Source organism: Littorina saxatilis, linkage group LG11, assembly GCF_037325665.1.
Source record: "Littorina saxatilis isolate snail1 linkage group LG11, US_GU_Lsax_2.0, whole genome shotgun sequence".
NCBI classification, from domain to species: Eukaryota; Metazoa; Mollusca; class Gastropoda; order Littorinimorpha; family Littorinidae; genus Littorina; species Littorina saxatilis.
This window is the reverse complement of record NC_090255.1, coordinates 9,809,507-9,821,547: the sequence shown is the minus strand read 5'-3', so window position 1 is coordinate 9,821,547 and position 12,041 is coordinate 9,809,507. Positions and strand designations below refer to the sequence as shown.

Below are 12,041 nucleotides of genomic sequence, written 5' to 3'. Positions count from 1 at the left end.
AGCGCTTAGAACTGTACCCACGGAATACGCGCTATATAAGCTTCATTTTGATTGATTGATTGATTGATTGATATTTGTTTGGTGTAAACAAAACTCAATGATTATACACCCAGGCAAAACTAAATGCATGGTGATCACAACACGACAGAAACACCAACTCGCTCCTCTGAATCTTCATCTCAGTTTAAATGAGTCACCCATTGAGCAAGTAACCAGCCATCGTGTTCTCGGGGTCACAATAGACGCTGAATTAAAGTGGCAGTCCCACCTCAACCGCGTTACCAAAACCTTATCTAAAAACTTGTTCCTTCTCTCCAAATTAAAGCATTACGCTGATACCTCAGCACTCAAGTTGTTTTATTTTGGTCATATTTTACCTCATCTGAATTATGCATCTACACTTTGGGATGGTTGTAGCGATGTTCACTTAAAAAAAGTAAATTCTCTTCACCGTCGCGCAGCTAAACTTATCATGCCGGGTCCGCAAACATCAACAGAGCAAAAGCTTAGCAGTCTTAATTTTTTATCACTTAAAGATCAGTTATTATTTAATAAGGCGCTTTTAATGTTTAAGGTACAAATAAACGAGACCCCACAGTACATGCGATCATTATTTCAGAAAGCAACAGACAGATATGGCTCAAACAAATTAATTTCCCCACTACCCCGTATTGATTTATATAAAACCAGTTTAGCGTTTTCGGGCTCAACAATTTGGAATTCGCTACCATGTGAGATAAAGGGGTCAAGCACGATTAAACACTTCAAATCGCAGCTTCGCAAATATCTGTTGTCACGAACAGTTACATTCTGAAGCTGTTTCTAGCAAGAATGCATTGCTATCACTAACCTCTATATATTTTGTTGATGATGATAATGATGTCGACGATGATCATGATGATCATGATGATGAAATTGTTGTTGTGCGTGTGCGTGTGTGTGTGTGTGTGTATGTGTGTGTGCGTGCATGTGTATGTGTGTGTGCGCATATGTGTATGTGTGTGTGTGTATGTATGTGTGTGTGTGAGGGTGTGTGTATGTATGTATGTGTGTGTATGTGTGTGTGTGAGTCAGTGTGTGTGTTGTATTGAGTGCGAACGTGATTGCAGGCATGCGGCGCGCGTGTGTGTGCGAGTCGATCTTTCTTTTCCTTTGTATTATATTGACATACATGTACATTTCAATGTTCTATTATGCACTATGTAGTCGTATAGGTAATGTTGTAATTAGTAATACTGTATGATTGCGATTGACAATTGTCCTTTTATTGTCTTTATTTTAATGTCTTAGTTTAGCAGGGACAGATTGTAAGACTAGGCGTGAGCCTAAAATCTCCATCCTTGAGTAATAAAGTTCGTTCGTTCGTTCGATCGTTCGTTCTTTCGTTCAGACAATGTGTCAGCGCTTTCTCTGCCAACGGGAATCGGTGAATCGACTGTCTTGGTGAAAACCCGCGCGCAGTGCGTTCAGTTTCGTTAGTCGACAGCTTTACTTACTGGAGTTATTTTGCTTTACACAACTTGTTTCAGTTTTAGGCAGACAGACTGACTAAATGTTTTATTTTCGCTTCATGCGACTTGTTTTGTTTTGCAGAGCCAGAGGATGCCAAGTCTTTCTCAACTCTTGAAATCATCCTGTTCGTCGTGTGCAACCTGCTTGTGATTACACTTATTGTTATCGTACTCTGCTTGCCGCTAACGATCATTAGGTAAGGTCATGTGATCTGAATTGGAAGCGGTCAGTTGACGTAATGGTAAATTCCAAGGATGGCATTGCTAGTTGATTATCAGTATTTCTTACTACCAGATGGTCAGTATTGGTCAGTGTTACAGTTATTGTTGGCAAAAATCTCCTTTTAGAAAAAGTCCTACCCGTAAAAAGAGTTGCGCAAACAATCTGATTTACCAAGGCTTTTACCATCCCTCCATTTTGGCGCTTACTGAAATAAACGATATCCTGACTGCTTCCTGTGCAGATTGAGTTCAAGTTTTTGTATGAATTAATTTCGCAGATTGACACAAAAATGATTAATTTATAATGAATTCCCACTGTGCACAGAAAGCATCCAGACTGTTGGTTTTTGGTATGTGTCCAAGTGGAGAGATGGGCGTATATCATGTAAGAGTCTGACCAGATCTGAGATGGTGAGGCGAAATGTTTTATGGGAAAAACTGTGCCTTTAGAGTTGACCAAAAAACATGCTTCATTCACTAAAATATGGGTTCAGCTTGCACACAGGCTGCGATGAACTAGGCGCAGTATTGTATGGTTCATGAATACTGTGAATTGTTGAGGAGCTGTCATCTGAATAAAAGGCAGTTCGTACTATCCCGAAAAGGTTTTCATGTGAAATACAAACACATATATTCTTAAATCGCCATGTGCTGGAACTGAGCATTAGCAGCGTCAGTGTTAAAGAAAAGGTATTAACTTTTGTGAAAAGTATGCTGCGGACAAACAGAACTTTGTTGCAAACGGAGAAGTACCAGCTTAACCTCTCGCATCCAGGTGATTATCACTGAGTGACTGATCAATCAGGTATAAGCTGTGAACGATTAAAGAACAAGAAATTCCTCCGGGGTAGGAAAAACACCCCCGTCAAAGGGAAATAACCTTCTCAGTTGGTGGCAGTGACTGAGTGAGAATGGTTATTTCCCTTTGACCATGAAGATGTCCCTCTATAAGTCCTTGTATAATCTTAATCCACCAATAACTCCCTAACCGTGTGTTTGACTGGTCCCAATTTTTGTAAGGACCGTCTCAGGAATGTATAGAACCTGTTCACCAAGTTTGGTGACGATCGGTCCGTTCATTCTTGAGATCTATATGCGAACACAAACAAACAAACAAACAAACACATCGAGCGAAACCTATACACACCCCTATACCGGGGGTGTAAAAATTGTTTTAACCGCATCATGCAACAGCGTTCCATGCCGTCACATTCCAGAAGTTTGTTACGTCGTCTCATTTAAACGATTTCCAGATAGGTTTAAATTTACCTTGGACGTTTGACAGACTGTATGTTCTTTTGATTGGACAACTAAATGGATTGATACATGTCGCTTGAAGATCAAGTTTGAGTGAATAAGTAAATCAACATTCTCTTGAACATTATTTTATGAAGCTGGAAAGGCAAATATGTAATACATATATAACAAAAGGGTATTACAGGGTGACCAAAAATCATGCAACCCTCAAAAAGGCTAATAACTTCTACATCTGTTGACCGAACCACTTTTTATTTGAAGGACATACACTTCAGCCTATGCATGACCCTTCCACAAAGTATTTTGTAGATTGAATGGTCTGACTTGTGTGCAATTTCAAAACATGTTTCTAAATTCGGCTATCGACTCAACAGAACGAGGTTTGACATTGAGCGGTCGCAAAACTTGATTTAAAACTTTACCCTTTGGATTATCTGAATGTCTGAGAATACACACTAGATCATCAGTTACTTGAAAAAAGCAGTTAATGCTAGGTTCAGGGCGATCTCTAAACAGGAAAGCTTTCGTGCCATTGACAGTTTCGAAGGTGTAATTTTGAACACATTTTGGAGAAAAGGTAAATGTCGGATCATTTTACCTACAGACTCGAAAACATTGTAGAATGGTCGTGGATGAACTGAAGTTCATGCACAACATCTATGACAATATTTGCTGCACTCAAATGACTGGAAAAATTAACCCCTTCGTTCTAAAGTTACACTTGCGCAATGTCGGGCAAAATTCATCAATAACATGAACACATTCATTCACAGGATATGCCCTGATCCTGCCTGTAATTACTGTATTCAAGTCACCTATTGTCTAATCTTGATTAAGGTATACTATGTTATTCGATTTACCCCAAAGGTTACGATCTGGAGGGCTTAAATCGGGTTACTTTAGCTACCGCTCAATGTCAAACCTCCTACTGTTGAGTCGAATTTTGTAACTGTTTTTGAAATTGCACAAACGTCAGACCATTTGATCTATCAAAGTGGAAGGGTCATACATAGGCTGAGATTCATGTTCCCCAAATATGAAGTGATTTGTTCATCACCTATAGAAGTTATTACCATTTTTGTGTATTGCCATTTTTGTGTGTTGCATTATTTGGGGTCACTTTGTTTTAGAATTTGCTTTTCTTGTTCGGTGGGGCAATTTGTTAATTTTCTCTAAATAGGTGGAGACGACTTTGATTTACTTTGTGTTGTTGATTTTCAGGAATTGCTGTTACCAATGCTGCAAAAAACTAGTCCGTCGCAGACATCCACAAGGTTAGTGAATAATGTTTTTATTTGATCATAACTTCAGAACAAGTCGCGTTAGGCGAAATTACTACATTTGGTCAAGCTGTCGAACTCACGGAATGAAACTGAACGCACTGCATTTTTTTTCTCTCACCAAGACAATACAGCTTCGTCGATAATCGCGAGAAAAAAATGGCCCACTTTTCATGTGCAAAACAGAGTTAAATTGAGAAGCCAGAATAGCGCGGTAGCGTATTGCCTCTAAGCAGGAAAGCGCCCTTTTCTGTATTCTTTTTAATTTTCTGAGCTTGTTTTGAATACAACTTATATCTATATGTGTTTGGAATAAGGAAATGATAAAGAATAAGATTAAATCATTTTTGGATCGATTTTGTAAATTTTTATCGCAGAACAAATTTTTGTTAATTGTGATCACATTTTAAGAGTAAACATGACACATGTATATATTTTTAGATTTAGAATTTGATGAAGAATACGCTGCAATCAGTTTCAAATCTGTTTGCAAAAAATCGGTTTTAATGACAACTTAAATGAGCAAACTCATTAATTAGTTGTTAAGCTTCCGAGCTGCAATGCAATCTCATAGTCCAGACTTTATCAAAGATTGCTTGACCAAATTTCCAATTCGGTTGAATAATGGGAGCGTGACAGTGCGGCCTGAACTTTCACAAAAAGCCGGATATGACGTCATCAAAGACATCTATCAAAAAAATGAAAAATACATCTGGGGATATAATACTTTCATGTAAAGTTTCATGAAGATCGGTCCGGTAGTTTTCTCTGAATCGCTCAACACACACACACACACTCCTCGGCCCTCGTTTCAATTCCCCGTCTATGTTAACGCATTTAGTCAAAACGTGATTAAATGTAAAAGAGAGAGAGAGAGAGAGAGCGAGAGACAGAGAGAGAGAGAGAGAGAGAGAGAGAGAGAGAGAGAGAGAGAGAGAGAGAGAAGGACCCTGGCCCCGACTGACTGACTGACTTTGGCGTGTGTGTTCCTGTTCTGTGCTTGCAGAATGTTTTTCCTATTTTTTTTACCGATGAAAGTCAAACTGCTCTTTCGTAGTTATAGGTCCAATTCATTCTTCTTACTCGGCGTGACGTTATCAAATGGATCGGCTAGCTTTAGCCCTAAGGGGCACAACTCCGCTCATACTCTCTTCGCGCCGCCATATTGGATGCCGTCTTTGTTAGTTTTCTTCATTGCACTCTTGTTCTTTTTGCGTATTTCACTGTGTATGCAGACAAAATGAAGAAAACTGTGCATGCATGAGTCCAAAGGGGATCTGCCTTTTTAACACAACAGCACAACATAAAAAGTAAAGCAAGAATACATTATTATATTCATTTATTTATTCTTTATCTCAAATTACCATGCAGACAGTGCACCAAAATTCACAAGATAAAGCTCTCAAGACAGGCAAATGAGGTACAATGCAGCTCAGGTAACTACTGCAAAGTATAATATTATTTTCAAAGCATCCTATCACAGTGTTCACTCTAAAGGCACAACCGATGGACAATTGTTGATTAGCGCACTGCACACAGCAAAAAATAACCAGTTATAATCGTCTTCTCCGCTCAGTAACTTCCTTCCAGTTGTCACCCTGATGGTAAACAACTTTAGGGATCCTAAAGTGTGCCTGCTGACTGCAGTTTTTGGCCACACAACGTGTCATTTTCACTTTTGTCGAGTCGCCACCCAACGCTCAAGCACTGTCAGAGATCGTGCAAGGCATCCAACATGGCGGCGGATGACCAATTCCAGAGAGTTACGACCCGTGATTCTCATACCGCGCGCGCCGAGTAGAAATGCTGTTGATAACTTGAGTTTCTGCAATGGGCCTATAGGCGGAAGATGCCCGCAACTTGCTTTTCTTTTTTTTGGGCAGGTTTAAATGGACGTTCCTTTAAAGATACAATGTCCACTCAAAGCACTGTTGAAGCTACGGTTTGTCAGTCGTTTTGTCGCAGATAAGAATTTGGGTTATTCTCCAGAGCTGTGTCATTAAAAACCAAAATTTAATGAGAGCTGTAACGTGCAAGTAATGCGTATGGTATGCTTGTGTTTTCCAACTACATAACTTTGAATTGATCTCTTTCCGTCATTTTTACACGCAGAGCCACCAAAATCACAAGGTGTGCTAAGCATAAGTCAGTCCACGTCTCTGTTACACGAAGTGTGTGCTTGGATGCGTTTCAGATCAATAAAACGGCTTGAATGCAAGGAGAGAGAGAAGGACGTTTGCACATTATATGAAACTGAAAAGTCATTTAGATAGTGGAACACACAAAGTTTGATAGTCTACCTGAATTTGATGCAGTGTGAAGTCAATCTTTTTGTGTGCTGCTCATGAAGAATCGATAAGAAAGAAAGCAGATGTAGAACTTAAGAAGAATCAGGCATAAACACGTTTTCTTTTTTGTTGACATTTTCTCTTTTGTAAAACTGTTCGTCTTATAAAAAAAATTAAAAAAAAAACGTTGTTTTTGGGGGGATTTGAATGCTATATTTACAACTGTTTTCCTTGTCGGGGACCTTTTTACATGCTCACATGTACAACAGTACATTTATGTTTCCATTTAAGGTTCTAAAAATCTAGAAATGTTATATTCCTTCCGATAGAGATATTGCCCCTGGATCTTATTTTGCCTCCTGCGTGAGAACCGGCCTCCCCCCCCCCCCCTTCCCCCCTGTATGCTTTTCCTCTTGTAATCAATTTGTTTTCATTCCTGTAGAATATTAGAAAAAAGACATGGCAATTAAAGTAACTAAGGTTTCAAAGCAAACTCCACCCCAAACATCTAATGATAGCATGATTTAAAAAAAAACTGCATTGTGCTCCTTATCATTTTCTGAATCCAAAAACATATAGATATGATTTATTTAATCTGAGAATGTGCTCAGGATTGAAGAAACTATGTTCATACACAAAAGGTTTGATGTTGGCATGCTTCGCCAAGTCGTCGACCCGTCTTGGCTAACGGGATTCGGCTAGCCAGGTTTTAGTAGTCTAGATGATGACTGATCCCAGATTTGAAGTGTCGATGTATTAGTTTCAGACCGACTAAATGTTTTGATATCGATTGATGTTGGTGTTTTTTTGTGTGTTTTTGTTTTGTTTATTTGTTTGTTTGTTTTTTGTTCATGGGCTTCGATTGAATTACTTATGTAATGAACTCACAAGGACAGGTAAACATGGCCAATGATAGAAGAGATACACACAAAAAACACGCTGAAAAGTCATAGAGCTGGGGTTTACTTTTTGGGATGTCCATCCCAGCCAAGATTTGTAAAAACAAAAATATTCGTATTATGGTTTACGTTGCATTCCTAGTTCTAAGTTCGGTATTTATGTCCACCGTGTGCTTTTTCTGACAATTGTTATGTGATTTTTTTCAGATGCTCGGATGCCCGAGGTAAGTTTATGTAACCGATTATGTAACAATCTTTAACAAAACGGGACAAACTGAGAGGCTAGCTCTTAACTTGCACTGAAGAAAGTATCACTCTCGCGTAACCCGTTTGCTGTAAATTAGAGAGCTTTACATTCCACATGACGCACCAAGGCCTCACCTATCCCATCGAGATACGTCACCCATATAGGGCGGGCAAAGGAGGAGGAGGAGGAAAAGAGGCTCCGCTGTGCAAACTAAATTCTTTCTAACAGATTTTTAGTTTTTTTAGTTCTGCAACACTTAAGCAGCCAGACATCGGATAGAAGGATTTCATGAAATAGCTGTTATAACATACCAGCTAAATGCTAGTGTATGAAAGCATCGGATTTTTACTGTAATCCAAATTAAATACCTCAACTGCCAATAATTTGTTGAATTATTGTAAATGATATCTGTATAAGATTGAAGAATTGCAAAGTGATACCATACATGCTGTTTGATACTACTATCTTGAAATATATACAGCACAAGCAGTGATGAAACCTCTCCCTCCACACGCCTTGCCCCTTTCCGCGGCATATGTTTGTGCACTATGTAATTGCGCCATGCATGTGCTAAGTGTTAAAACCTACTTGTTTTATGACTTCCCTCTTTTTCTGTCTTTATCTGTCATGTCTGTCTGTCAATTTGTTTGATTCTCACTCTGCTGCTGCTGCTGCTGGTGTGTGTGTGTGTGTATGTGTGTGTGTGTGTATGTGTGTGTGTGTGTGTGTGTGTTTGTGTGTGTGAGTATGTGTGTGTGTGTGTGTGTGTGTGTGTGTGTGTGTGTTAGAGGACGAAACTGAAAATGTTCTTCATCGTGTGTGCATGCACGTGCGTACATATGTGTGTGTTTTCTTCACCGTTTTCTACAACAGATACTGTATGGTTTGCTAAAATACGTTCTCTTCGTCTGGATAACCTCTGATGTGTAGCTTTCTGTCAATGAACGTTCTCATCGAAGAAGTAATAACTGGTAGAATCACTATTTGTATATACGTGTGTGTGTGTGTGTGATTGTGTGTGTGTGTGTGTGTGTGTGTGTGTGTGTGGTCGATCATGTGCGTGCGTGTGTGTATGTGTGCGTGCGCGCGTGTGTGTGTCAGTCTTCGATGTACGTACATATTGCTACACGAGAATCGTGCGCAGTGTCACAAAGCTGTTCTAGTGAGTATGAGCTGGTGGGTGAAAGTTCTGTCCATGAGGTATCACGTAACGCCCTTGACCTGTCAAATGTTAAAGGCACAGTACGCCTCCCGTAAATCATCACAGATATTGTCAGGCTTTTACACACAGTACAAACACCCTTTCGTTTAAACACTCGCCGCTTGGGAACATCCTACCTCCTAGGTGCCCTGCGTAAAGAGCGAGCAATTTTCAAAGAATTAATTTTGCGGATTGTCTAATCAGACAATCGGACGGTGCGTTTTGGCGCTAGACCTAACTTTTAAAATCTAAATTTTGAATTGACAGCTTGTTACACAAACATTCTTAAATCATAAAAGAAGTCTTTTTTCATCAAGACAAGATCAGTACAATTCGAAGTTTTGAAAGTTTGAAAAAAGAAAAGCCCGGAAGCAGGGTCACGCAAGGTCGTGGTTCTCGTAGCAGACAACGGTTATGCCTATCGCCAGTTCCTCAGAACAGTCAAAATCCATCGCTAGAGTTCGTGTGAATCGCAGCCGTTGGTTGCATTTAGATTCAGAGGTACATTATAGCGTGCTATTGCAGATAAGCTTACAGCGAGTCGCATTGAAATCACAAACTGACGACTACATTGTGAAAAAAAGTAAACTGGATCACACGGGTTCACGATGGCTCAGGTATAAGATAAACCACGCAAAAATAAATTCTTTGAAAAATGCTTGCTGTTTACGGAGGGCACCTATGATGTTCTCAAGCGGTGAGTGTTTAAAGGAAAGGTTGTTTGTACTGTGTGTAAAAGCCTGACAGTGTCTGTGATGGTTTAGGGAGGTTCACTGTGCCTTTAACGTCAATCGGCACACTCCTTCCCGTGTAAACAGCTTGGCTCACCGCTTCAGATCAGGCCAGGCTTTTACATGAGATAAAACCATCCATCCATTCGGACACATACCATCCCTCCACTTGGTCACATACCATCCCTCCACTTGGTCACATACCATCCCTCCACTTGGTCACATACCATCCCTCCACTTGGTCACATACCATCCCTCCACTTGGTCACATACCTTCCCTCCACTTGGTCACATACCATCCCTCCACTTGGTCACATACCATCCCTCCACTTGGTCACATACCATCCCTCCACTTGGTCACATACCATCCCTCCACTTGGTCACATACCATCCCTCCACTTGGTCACATACCATCCCTCCACTTGGTCACATACCATCCCTCCACTTGGTCACATACCATCCCTCCACTTGGTCACATACCATCCCTCCACTTGGTCACATACCATCCCTCCACTTGGTCACATACCATCCCTCCACTTGGTCACATACCATCCCTCCACTTGGTCACATACCATCCCTCCACTTGGTCACATACCATCCCTCCACTTGGTCACATACCATCCCTCCACTTGGTCACATACCATCCCTCCACTTGGTCACATACCATCCCTCCACTTGGTCACATACCATCCCTCCACTTGGTCACATACCATCCCTCCACTTGGACACATACCATCCCTCCACTTGGTCACATACCATCCCTCCACTTGGTCACATACCATCCCTCCACTTGGTCACATACCATCCCTCCACTTGGTCACATACCATCCCTCCACTTGGTCACATACCATCCCTCCACTTGGTCACATACCATCCCTCCACTTGGTCACATACCATCCCTCCACTTGGTCACATACCATCCCTCCACTTGGTCACATACCATCCCTCCACTTGGTCACATACCATCCCTCCACTTGGTCACATACCATCCCTCCACTTGGTCACATACCACCCCTCCACTTGGTCACATACCATCCCTCCACTTGGTCACATACCATCCCTCCACTTGGTTACATACCATCCCTCCACTTGGTCACATACCATCCCTCCACTTGGTCACATACCATCCCTCCACTTGGTCACATACCATCCCTCCACTTGGTCACATACCATCCCTCCACTTGGTCACATACCATCCCTCCACTTGGTCACATACCATCCCTCCACTTGGTCACATACCATCCCTCCACTTGGTCACATACCATCCCTCCACTTGGTCACATACCATCCCTCCACTTGGTTACATACCATCCCTCCACTTGGTCACATACCATCCCTCCACTTGGTCACATACCATCCCTCCACTTGGTTACATACCATCCCTCCACTTGGTCACATACCATCCCTCCACTTGGTCACATACCATCCCTCCACTTGGTCACATACCATCCCTCCACTTGGTCACATACCATCCCTCCACTTGGTCACATACCATCCCTCCACTTGGTCACATACCATCCCTCCACTTGGTCACATACCATCCCTCCACTTGGTCACATACCATCCCTCCACTTGGTCACATACCATCCCTCCACTTGGTCACATACCATCCCTCCACTTGGTCACATACCATCCCTCCACTTGGTCACATACCATCCCTCCACTTGGTCACATACCATCCCTCCACTTGGTCACATACCATCCCTCCACTTGGTCACATACCATCCCTCCACTTGGTCACATCTTTGTGCACATTGTTTTTTATTAATTAATTTTGTAAAAGCCACAAGGAAGAACATCTTAAATGAATTCATCCAACAATCCCAACTCACCACAGCAAGCAGTCAGGGTGTTGAGTGTTGGTGTGTGTCCAAGTGGAGGGATGGTTTATCCCATGTAAAAGTCGGGCCCGGTGTGAGACGGTGACCAGAACTGTTAACACGGGGAGAAGAGCGCCTTGAAGAAATACTGTAAGCGTTGGTATTTATTATTTGCATGATATTCATATTCTGTATATCTCAGTAATAATCATCCTTGTTTTCCGTTTCAGCCGAGTACATTTAGACAGGAGATGTTGAAGGTAAGTTTATGCTTCAAACAGGCATGCGTAACAGTTAACTGAATAGTTACGAACTAGGAAAATAAGCAGAAAATGTTTCTTGAACTCTTTTATAATTATCAGACACGGGGCCATACTGTCTCCCCCTGCAATAGTTGGTGAACAAATAAATGTGTTACTATGCGTGCTACTGATTGGCAGCTGTATTGTGCACGCCTGCTTTCTGCCCGTAAAGGACTTCATGCGCAGTACAAATACAAGCTAAAACATCAAATCACAGATCAAAAACGTAGGCTCCTAATATTTTCTATCTAAAAATGAAGTAAGAGTTTCATGACTTCAATAC

The 12,041-nt window shown here is 41.3% G+C and overlaps 2 long non-coding RNA genes across 2 annotated transcripts in view; both read left to right on the top strand.

Annotated features, from left to right (window-relative positions):
* Positions 1 to 1,705, top strand: part of LOC138980719 (uncharacterized) — a 33,092-nt gene extending 31,387 nt beyond the window's left edge. Inside the window, exon 4 of the long non-coding RNA XR_011460428.1 lies at positions 1,594 to 1,705. This is a non-coding gene — a long non-coding RNA (uncharacterized lncRNA). The remainder of the gene's footprint in view (positions 1 to 1,593) is intronic.
* Positions 1,706 to 4,206: 2,501 nt separating this feature from the next.
* LOC138980717 (uncharacterized) lies at positions 4,207 to 11,735 on the top strand. Its single transcript, XR_011460427.1, has 3 exons — positions 4,207 to 4,264; positions 7,665 to 7,681; positions 11,687 to 11,735. It is a non-coding gene; the product is annotated as an uncharacterized lncRNA (long non-coding RNA).
* The last annotated feature ends 306 nt before the right edge of the window (positions 11,736 to 12,041 follow it).